The following is an 11,306-nucleotide window of genomic DNA, read 5'->3' as shown; positions in this document are numbered from 1 at the left end:
ATGTTTTTAAGAAACAGTTAAACAAAACTTGGTGAGAATGAGGATGTGTAGAGAGAAGGAGAGAGGGGAGCCCACAGCCTAGTGGAGCAGGCCCTGTGGGCCACAACCTTACCTGAGCCCAACCAGGACTGAGATGAGGCTATTTGAAGTCTTTGGTTAGCCCACTTTCTGAGAATAAGTATTCATTTCACAGTAGAAATATAAACATGTTTGATAAGGAGTACTGCCCATACCCTGCTGTGTAAAAGAAGGGCTGTGCACTGTATTACCTCCCTGAAGAACCACAAAGTCTGACTGTGTAGTACTTCTGGCCCCTAAGTTTCCAATAATACACTTGGACCTCTACTACATTACTCACAACTGCTAGTCACCACCACCCCTGCCCCAAGTGGCAATAGAATCTATATGTGTAGGTGGGTGGAGGGACAAGAAAATCTTACAGACAACAGGAAGTAAGTCACAGTAAGATCATGAATAACAGTGGATCCTGTTGGCTGTGGTTTTATTTTCAGAGCTGTATTTGGATGCTTACTTTGGAATGAACAACCCTCCCAAGCTAGAGGGTGATGCTCTTGAAGGCTCAGCTTCCAGCAAGCATGGATGTCAAGTTATTGGCCACATTAATGCCTTAAGTGCCCTGAAATAGAGGATTATCAAAAGAAAACTGCAGCTCAGCAAGTGGAGACTAGCATGCAGATTCCCTGGCCTTCAAGCTTAGGGTCCAGAGGTACTCACATCTGGGGCTCTCAGATGCACTTATTCCTTCTTGCTCTCTAAGTTTATGGCTCAGTCTCCCACTCACTTTTCTCTTCCTCATTTCTTCATTCTAACAGCTAAGGCTACCTCTGCCTGGTCTCACCTCTGTTTTCCATGGGGGCTGCGACTCTGCCAGGCCCTTCCATCTCCATCTCCTGTTTGCACTCTGAACTCTGCTGTGTTCCCACTGCTACTGTCCTGATATTCCCTCTCACCTTTGCTCTTAGCTATAAGGGAGCCTGGCCCCATGGTCCTCCTCAACACAAGAGCATCATTTAGCTGCTGAACACATGGCACTTTGCTTGAAATCACACACTGTCTTGGCTTCTTTGCCTTCCCTTCCCAGATTCCCCACCTCCACTGCTTCTTTCTTCTGGTTGTCTTAATAGATCACTTGCACATGGATCCTCCCCCTGGGTTTTTTAGGGAACCTGACCTAGGACAAACCTTAACCCTCAACTTCTCCATGTGAATAAGAAGTGTTAACACTGAGGAGAAAGAGCCCTGATTACCAAAACTAAATTAGAACCTGGGTCACAGGTGGGAGTCCTGGACTGGTCTGCACTCAGTTTTCTCCTCAGCCCCAGATGTGCAGGCCTCTGCTAATCTACATGGCGCTTCCAGGACTCAGTGTCCCCACCTCAGGGCCTCACTGAGGCTGGCTTTAGGTGGAGGACAGTAGATGGCACCCTAAAGGGAAACTGATGCAGAGGCCATGTTTCCAAAATGTAAAGAGTGTGAGCTGCTTTGGCATTCAGGCATCTCCCCTGTTCACTCCATTACCACTTCTACATGTTCAGTGAAGAATCTGGAAAAGTGAACTGAGGTGAATCTGAGGTCAGAGCATATAGAAGAGCACTGTAGTGGAATAACTTTAGGCCAGCTTTGTGAAGACCCAAGGAGATACATAAGAATATAAGACAAGTCCAATTGAGAAGGACTGTGATTCATCTGAGGTTGTCAGCAGGAAGACCAAAATCTTTAGGGCCAGTGGGAAGGAAGCTCATGGCGGAAGAGACGCAGAGAAGAAAAAAGAATGATGTGAAACAGAGGAGGTCTAGTGAGTAGTTCAATATTATGCTGTCATAAAATAAACGCTGAGTGAGCTTTGAACTGACAGGAAGCCTTCGCCCAATACCTTGAAATTCTGATTTAAACATTCTGGGGTGGGATTGGGTATCAGTACTTTTAAAAAGCATCCCCAGGATGCATCTAGAAATTAGAAGGACCATGGATCTAGCAGGATCTCAGTCACCTATAGAAGTGTCTCATGTGTGCTTATTTCATAGAAAAGCTGAATATCAGCCATGGATGGACTTAGCATTCCTCCTTCAACAAAACTCTTTGTACAGCCTGGAGAAAACAGAAAAGAAAAAAGAGAGATTGATGGGTTAGACATATGCTCTCTCTACTTGGATCAAAGTTTCTCACAATTTTTATAGGACAAGATACAGTAAGAAATAAATATTACATAGAAACCCAGTGTACAAAAAATAATACCTCCTCTTATTACAAGTAATGGAATTGAGGGCTTTCTTTTTCTGCTTTAAAATGAAACCTGCAGATCACTATTTACTAAACAGATTTCACAGCTCACAAATTGGTTCGGACTGCAGATTGAAAAAATTATTTTCTATCAAATTTTGTCCTTATGCAAAATCCCAATAGAGATTCTTAGGTCTCCTTCTCCTATGTTTATCCTTTCTCGTGCCCTTCTTTACCCTAGCGTACAATATGAAGAGACCCTTTCCTTAGGGGGAAGTTTGGGAAAAAAGTGATGAGAATCTAGTATGAGCAAAACTAATGCTCTCCCACTTTCACTTCAGAGTTTTGGGGTCACCTATTGAGACTCTTCCTGGAAATGCCCTGAGGTGTATCCTGGCCTGAAATCACCTTCAGAGAATGTCGGTGTCCATGGAATGAAAATAAGTGTGGCCATGGTTCCACTCCCTGCTCTCTTTTTGCTTCCATTTGAGTTTCTCCCTTTTTGGGTCTTTCCTCAGCTCCTTTGGAGCAGAATTTCTCTGTAAAACCTTATTCCTGTTCAGCCACGGTGACCGAACAGCTTCTACTGGCTGTTGACACCTCCAGGTTGGAGCCTTTCCTCTCCTTTCCCCCAAATGTATGGAAAGGGCCTGAGACCTGGGTTCTAGTTCCAGGGTTATCAATAACAGGTCACGTGGCTTTAGTTAGGCCTTAGCCCCTTGGCACCACAACTCCTCATCTGTAAAAGGTGGAACTAGATTTAAATATATTCTGGGGTCCTTGTTGGCTCTCACATTCTAGGGCTCTTCCCATAACCTGCCCCTCCTTCTCAGAGGACTGAGACATAAAGAAAAAGAGGTGTGTTTCTATCCGGGGTCCTCTCCTTCTGACAGCAGTCTGGTTCTGAATGTGTGTGATGGATGCTAAGCACATCCCTCCCTGGGAAGTATGAGAAAACCACCACTTTGCTCCAGAGGAAGGGGATTCAGGAGTGAAGTGGCTGCTGAGGACAGGGTGGTGGGGATCTGGCTAAGGCTCTGTAGCAGCTCTCAGCTGGGATGTCACCAGGCTCCTGGTGGGTGAGGACAGGGGTCCCTGGATCCCGCACCACAGGCTGAATGTAACTTTAGGGAGATTTCACTTCTGTCTTGTGGGTCTCACTTTCCCCTTCAGCCAGTCTGATGCTTCCCCTTCAGCTCCTCCTCTGAATGGGAGCTCAGCTTGCTCCTGGCCTCTGTCACCAGGTAGCCATCCCTCCAGGCTCAGCTATCAGCAGGACCTGACAAACTCTCACATTGGATTTTTTTTTCTCTCTCTCAGATACCAAGTACTTCTGGAATTAAGAAAAAATATTACTGATTTGAAAGAAACTGCCTCATAAAAAATAGCTTCTCCACTTGATGAAAAAAATCTAAAACAGCAAATCAAGTGAAAGCCCAAACGGACCACTGGAGGGATCCTTTACAGAGAGTCAACATCACAACCACAAACAATTCTCCACAATTTTTACTCCAAAAAACAGGTGTGATGGGAGAAATCCCAGCCCTTCAGCCTCCAATTGTGCTATATCGCTAAGGGGACAAAAGCCTAGATCCACACAGTTTTGAGAGTCCATCACCAAAATCAGGAGCAACTGGAAAAAGACAACATGAGAAACTGAACGTTCTTTGCCACCAGCAGGGCTGTGCTAGGAGCAGACAGCCGTAACTGTGCAGTGGTCTTGTTGAGAATGTTTAGTCTGAATTTAATCGTGAGGTCATTATCAGACAACGGCAGAATTTAGACCGCTGAACAAGTCAACTGGCCTGTCTTTCTTCAAACAGTCAATGTTACCACAAGTAAGACGACAAAAAGGAGAAGAGATATGTTGGGATCCAAAGGACTGAAAAGATTATGTTACTATGTTTCTTTAGTCCTTTTGAGCCGAAGACGTTCCTCACCTTTTTGTGATTGCCTGCGGTGGTGGTGACATTGCCTTGTTTGTAGAGGACAGGTCAGTCGTCTGGCTCAATGGTCTACATTCTCAAGTTGTCTGACCATTTCCTCATGATTAAATTCAGGCTCACACTTTTGCCGAGAACACTTCACAGTTAATGCTGTGTGCTTCCTAGCGCAGCCCACCCGGAGACCAGAATGACCAGTTTATCCACCACCATTACTGTGAGAACATTGGTCACTTTGTTATGGAGGGGCCTAGGAGATCTGTCCATTGTAAAGACACATTTTTTTCTTTCTATAATCAGTAATTTGGGGAAAGGTACTTTGAGAGTGTGTGAATATCCTCTTCTCTAAAGATCTTTTTCTAAAACTTTTACCATCCATTCATGATCCCTGCTGTGTGTCGATTGTCATATTGGTGTTTGCACATTGGAGATCTTCCAATTTTATCATTCCTATATACATGTATTTGCTGGCCTTGTGCTGTGGAAAAGAACATTCCCTCCCCCTTCCGTATCATTAACATTTTTGTTTTGACTATCAATGTGGAATCATGGATTTTTTACATTCAAAACTATAATCCATTATAATCATGATATATTTTGGTGGATATGGCTAAAAATCAATATAAATATTCTTGTTTCTCCTGTTCATATTTATATGCTAAAGTTTCCTATGTAAATAAAATTTCCTCCGTCATCTCTTGTTTGGTGGAGCCCATCCTTAAAAGACTTCTTGTGATGGAGTCAGGACTCCCTGAGTGTTGAGTATTTAATACTCTTGTTCTACTGCCTTGATGCATGGACAGCTTGGCGGAATATAAAGTACTTGCCCACAATGGATTTTATTGAATTTTGATAAAATATTGTCTTGCTTTGTGTGTTCTATTGAGTTGTAGAAAGTAAATTGATTTTCTCTGTATTGTATGTGAATTGGGTTTTTGGGGGGTGTGGGGACAAGGCTGGAACTTCTGAGGACCTTTTTTTTCTTTTTCTTTAAAATCTATTAGTCTAAGAGGATAGGTCTTAGAGTTGACCATTCCAGTTCTAGTTCTCCCAGGTATCTATGATTTTCTCTCTGATCCTTTCTCATTATCTTTTATTCATTTCTGTTCTGTTTGATGCTATCATTTCTTAATTAATGTCTCTTACAATTTAGACAATCATGTTGCCCTCACAAACCTTCTCATTTAGCCTCTTTTTCAGAGAATTTTCTTAAATTTTTTCCTAAGGTCTGCCAATTCTAATTTCTCATTTCCTGTTTCTTGTCCACTTCTCTTTTTAGTTGCGTTTTTCTTATATGAAGTTTTGGGTACTTTTTGTATCTACAAATACTTTGTTAGGAACATTTAATTCAGATTGGAATGCCATTTGACACTTTTCCTACATTTCGTGATTGATTTTGAGGGGTGTCATATCATGAACTGAAATCTTTGACTCTATTTCTGTTTTATCTTCTGTCCCCTTGGAATACATGTCTGCTATGTGATTTTCACATTAATATGCTCAGGTTTACCTGAATAAGAAACACAAGTTCTATGTAGGAAGGAATGAGTGCTCTGAGAGACTTAATCGATTTCTTAGCTCTGGATCTCTCTCTTTGGTGCAGTTCCTCTAATAGAAGTGAGGTTGGGGATAGGCATGGTGTGTCTTCTGATTCGAGGATTCTGTTTTCTTCCAGGAAGACCTTTAATCTCTACCAGTTGCTTCATTCTTCTCTTTCCTTTCCTTTTCCTTTTTTTTTTTTTTTTTTTTTTGTGAGGAAGATCGGCCGTGAACTAACATCTGTTGCCAGTCTTCCTGTTTTTGCTTGTTTTTCACTTGAGGAAGATTGGCCCTGAGCTAACATCTGTGCCCATCTTCCTCTACTTTATGTGGAATGCCACACAGCATGACTTGACAAGCGGCACTAAGTCCACGCCTGGGATGGGTGCATACAAACCCCAGGCCAGCGAAGTGGAGCGCGTGAACTTAACCACTATGCCTCAGGGTCGGCCCGCTTTATTCTTTTCTTCATCACAAGGCTCCAAAACACTACCTTCATCCAGGCCTCCCCATTGGCCCTGGCAATTGCGCCTTTCCAAGAATGTCACCTCTGGTTCTCTGCACTATGGAACCCCTTCCTTTCAATTCCCCAGCAGCCAGAGCTGTAGTCCCAGGTCTCAGGCCTGCTCTGCATTTATTGCACTTTCTTTCTGTGGAGAATTTCCCTGTGTTCCGTCTGGAGCAGGTCCTCCCTGCTGTCCTCTCCTCTATGTGCATGGTCTTTGCTGACCCCTCAGCTGCTGTGTGGCTCCCAGACCTGGCTAAATGCAAACCGATTGGAGTCCCTGGTGGTTTAGGGTCAGGGTTATGAATGGTGTTTTTGATTTTTGTAAGATAATAGAAAATATTATTTTATTTGATCAGTGAACAAACGTTGCTGAGAGCTTCCTCAGTGCTTAGCTTGGTGCTAGGAGCCATGAATGCAGAGATGAATAAAATATTCCACCTTTCCCAGAGCCCTCAGTCTAGTACCCAGGAAGCGATGTGAAGTGTAGTGGTGGTGGGTCACTGGAGAAAGTAGCCAATGCTGCTTAGCTATGACTTCAGTGGTGTTCCTTGTCCCTCTTCTGTTTTTGTCCAATGCCTGCATGACCTGTCCTGGCTCAACAACCCTGGACCTCAGCCAGAAATCAGCCCCTCTGGGTACAACCAACACCTGTGCTCCATGTTGGCTCAAAGCAGTCAACACTACCAAGGTCTCCAGAGGAAACTACTGATATCAGTAGCTACTGTCTATGTCTTCGCCAGCTGGAGAAATACAGAGGCAAGTTTGATAAGTCTTACAGGTTTGTCCTTGCCACAGTGATCAATGATGATCTGTCTTCTCTCTGATAAGTTAAATGCTTTCCAGACTTCAAGAGTCTCTCCCCACATCAAAAATAATTTAAATATTGACCAAATTCCTATACATTTATAACTTGGTACTTTATCCTCAAATTTTAGATCAAATAACTAAAGTAAAAAAGGAGTAAAGCAACTTCCAAGTTTGTAGTGAGAAGGTAGGGGTGGTCTGGGACTAAAATCCTGGTTTTCTGATATTGAAGTGGTTAATAAACCCAATGACTTTTGTTCTCTTAGAAACAGAATAAACTAACCCTCCCTGTGTCACTCCCCTATTTATCCTATCAAGTTCTATAAAATATAACATCTCTGCTCATCTAGATCACGTGGATTCTAAATTAGTTGAGCTACATGAATGCATTTACTGAGCCCCTGTGGGGAAAGCATTGTGCTGATTACACTGGAGGATACATTTCTTACTCAAGAGAGCTGAAAGATGTCTGTTCCCAGCTCAGCCTGAGTTCTCTGTAAGTGAGAACATCAGTAGCAGACACAGTGGCCTCATCCTGGGGAAAGAGAAGACAATGAGGAGGAGTGATGGCAGTCCCTGGATTTATACCTCCTGAAGAGTCAGGTCAAAAAGCATCTGGAGAATCTCCTCCAGAGAATGTCCTGGCTGCCAACTATCATAGTTGAATGTCACAAATTCTTGGCATGGACCCCTGTCCTGTGTTTCATTTCACAGATCCTATTTAGATAGTAGCAAAATCAAGAGAAAAAGCAGAGGGATACACTGGAAAATACTGAATAATGTGTGGTTGGGCAATGACTCTCAAAAGAGTTCAAGATCTACTTATAAGTGAAGTCTTAGGGAATACAATGCATGGGTGGGGTTTAGTGTCATGTAGTAAGAGAAAATTTATTGCATTTGGCAGTAACCAATGACTTGTGGAGACAGCATATTCCCTGAGTGACTCAAATGATGGCCCTACATATCAAATAAGAAAGAGCGCCACTCACTTCCATTGATCTTACAGAAACAGGAGGCTCTTCATGCACTTAAATAGGCTGGAAAAATGGCTCTGCCTCTAGGACCATGGAGCAAAACAGATCTCATGGTCAGTGACACAGGAAACGGCAGAGTAAATTTTATGACATTGGCCACAAGATGGCCACACAGGAAAAATGTCTTGAGGTTTTTAGAGCTGCAAATGAGTTGGCTCAGAAGAACATTACATCTTAGAAAAATATGTTTAGCAAAATTTTGGACTCCATGGACCCTAAATATTTAGTCCATGATCAGCAATCATTCTGTACATAATTTATGCTGTATTGTCTTGGACCAATGGTGACATTTCTAAAGAAGGTCAGGAATCTGCACATCAGCACACACACCTGAAACAGAAAAGGTATATTTTTTCAAAAAAGCTAAAAATAATGAAGTTATTTCTTATTTTCAAATTTTAGTCTTTGACCTAACTGAAGAATTGACTACCATAGATATTAACTATTAATGATGATGACAAATATGCAGATTTAAACACAGCCTATGATGACTTTGAGGAATAACAATGTAAAATAATTGTTTTTACAGATAGCAGTCCTGTCATCCAGGGATGTCAATGGAAGTAGTGAGTGACATTACAACACCTGGACACTCAACAGAAAACAGGTAAAAGAAGGAGGGGACAGTCAGCTCAATGTGTAGAATTACATCTAATATACACAACTATCATTTGATGATAACAAACCAATGGGAATAAATATATGTTTATTTATTGGGTCCTGTCAAATGGGCAGAGCTTTGGGAAACAAAAGATTGGACGGTACAAAGAAAGTCAGTTGTGTCCTTGCCTTTAGAAAACCATTAGACAGACATAAAGAAAACACATTTAAAGCTGTTTGTAAGCCTTATTTTAGCCCATCAAGAGTAAACTTTAGCAGAGACACATAATGACAAATGGATGCTATGGCTCTGAGTGTCACACAACCAAACCCACTCAGCCTGCCACTATTAATTATTTCAATGCTCTTGGTGTCATTTTTATAATAGATCACATGAGAAATAAGACTAGTCAGAACTTGGCACAAACTCAGGATATTCAATGGATATATCATTGCATACCATTCAAAAGCTTCTGACTACATAATGCTGGAATAGATTATTGAAAATTAAACTTAAAAATAAAGGAGAAGATTAGCTCCTACATCTTTCAACTGGTATTGCAGCCGAACACAAGGATAAATTGGCAGCCTCACCAACTGAAAGGTTACTCTTAAGAAAAACTTACTGAAGAGCATATGAAACCTCTCACATTCATTGGTCCACAAAAGCCCTCCTACAAACACTACCCAGCCACAGGACTTGATTGGGTTTCAATCTTCTTCCTTGGACAGATAATAAAGCCCCAATTAAATTGAAGAAGATTCTTCTCACCCGGCAAATATACAAGTCCCCAAAGCTGTGGTCACTGCCAGATCTATCTTGAATCTGAAAAGCATTTATTCCTACCAGGTTACAAGGTCAATATACAAAAACCCATTTTATGTCGATAAAATTTCAATGCACAATTGGAATGTGGAAAATGATAGCATCAAACAAATAAAAGTAAAAAATATTGTTGAAAGAAATTAATGAAGACCTAAAAAATGGAGATAAATTCCTTGTTCATGAGTCAGACTCACTATTTTTTTGTTGTTGTTGAGGAAGATTTGCCCTGAGCTAACAGCTGTTGCCAATCTTCCTCTGTTTCCCATGTGAGTCACCATCACAGCATGACCACTGATAAATGAGTGGTGCAGGTCCACGCCCAGGAGCCAAACTAGGGTCACCAAAGCAGAGTGCACCAAACTTAACCACTAGGCCACTGGGGCTGGCTGGGACTCACTATTTTTGAGAATTCAATTTTCCCCAATTTACCTACAGATTTGATGCAATTCAACTCAAAATCTCAGTCAGCATCTTTGGTAGAAAGTGGCCGGCTGATTCTAAAATGAATATGAAAATGCAAAAGACCTAACATACTCAAAACACTTTAAAATAAAGAACAAAGCTGGAGGGATAGCCCTACCTGATTTCAGGAACTATTATAAAGTTATAGTAATCAAATCAATATGATATAGGTGTAATGATAAGTCAATAGACCGATGAAACAGAATAAAGAGCCCCAAAATAAACTAATACCTGTAAAGAGACTGATTTTTGACAAATGCAAAGGAGAAAAGACAATCTTTTCAACAAATGGTGAAGGATGATCTTTTCAACCTTTTCAACTAATAAATATCTATATCTGTATGAAAAATAGTTAAGTAAATAAACAGAATCCATCTCATGCCATATATAAAAATTAACTCAAAATAGATCATAGATCTAAATGTAAACCTTAAAACTGTAAAACTTCTAGAAGAAAACATAGAGGAAAATACTTGTGACTTTAGGTTAGACAAAGATTTCTTAGATTGATACCAAAAATATAAACAATAAAATAATACATTGATAAATTGTACTTCATAAAAATTGAAAACTTTTGTTCTTCAAAAGACATTGGTAAGAGAATGAAAATTCAAACCACAGTTAATAGAAAATATTTTTAAATCACATATCTGATAGAGGACTTACACCTAGACTGTACAGAAACTCTTAAAACTGAATAATAAGAAGAAAAACAAATCAATTTTAAATTGGATAAAAGATTTTTATAGATACTTAAGCAAACAAGATATAGGGAAGGCACACAAAAACATGAGAAGATGTCAAAATCATCAGTCATCAGGCAAATGTAAATTTAAACCACAATGCGATAGCTCTGCATATCAATTAAAATGGTTAAAACTGCTTGAGTGATGTCAGCATCATGGCAGAGTGAGCTCTTCCCTTAGACTCTCGCCCCTAACATACAATGAAAAGGACATTCATAAACCAACAGAGGACACTCACACAACACAATAGACATCTGAGAGGCCCATGTAGCCATATGTCTGAAGGTGGTGGTGCTTGGCCCTCCAGAAGGCAACGGAAGGAGGTAAGAAGATATCCTCTTCCTCCTCCAATGGCAGTGACCTAGGGTGTGAGACTGTGCTCAGCCTTGAGAGGAGAGGGGGAGGGAGAAGGCCTCTGCAGGAATGCCTTCACTCTCCAAGTTCCCTCACAGCACATAGGAAAGCTCCACACCAAGGAGACAAAGCAATTGTGGGGGTGTATTCATGAAGCCAAGCAGCCCAGGAGGGTAGATAGTGAGGGCAAAGCAGGAGTGCCCCTGGGATCACACATGAAAGAAAATGACCCTCCACTAGCCTGGCACA

At 41.3% G+C, this 11,306-nt stretch overlaps 1 protein-coding gene across 1 annotated transcript in view; it reads left to right on the top strand.

The window, feature by feature from the left end:
- DCLRE1B (DNA cross-link repair 1B) overlaps positions 1-11,306 on the top strand; it is a 51,033-nt gene that overhangs the window by 842 nt on the left and 38,885 nt on the right. Inside the window, exons 2-5 of the mRNA XM_023642130.2 lie at positions 513-727; positions 3,562-3,763; positions 6,847-6,987; positions 8,599-8,676. The gene's annotated coding sequence lies outside the window, so the exon portion shown is untranslated. The remainder of the gene's footprint in view (positions 1-512; positions 728-3,561; positions 3,764-6,846; positions 6,988-8,598; positions 8,677-11,306) is intronic.

Source organism: Equus caballus, chromosome 5 (assembly GCF_041296265.1).
Source record: "Equus caballus isolate H_3958 breed thoroughbred chromosome 5, TB-T2T, whole genome shotgun sequence".
Lineage (NCBI taxonomy): Eukaryota > Metazoa > Chordata > Mammalia > Perissodactyla > Equidae > Equus > Equus caballus.
Note: the sequence above shows the minus strand (reverse complement) of the source record. Positions and strands in the feature narration are given on the sequence as shown.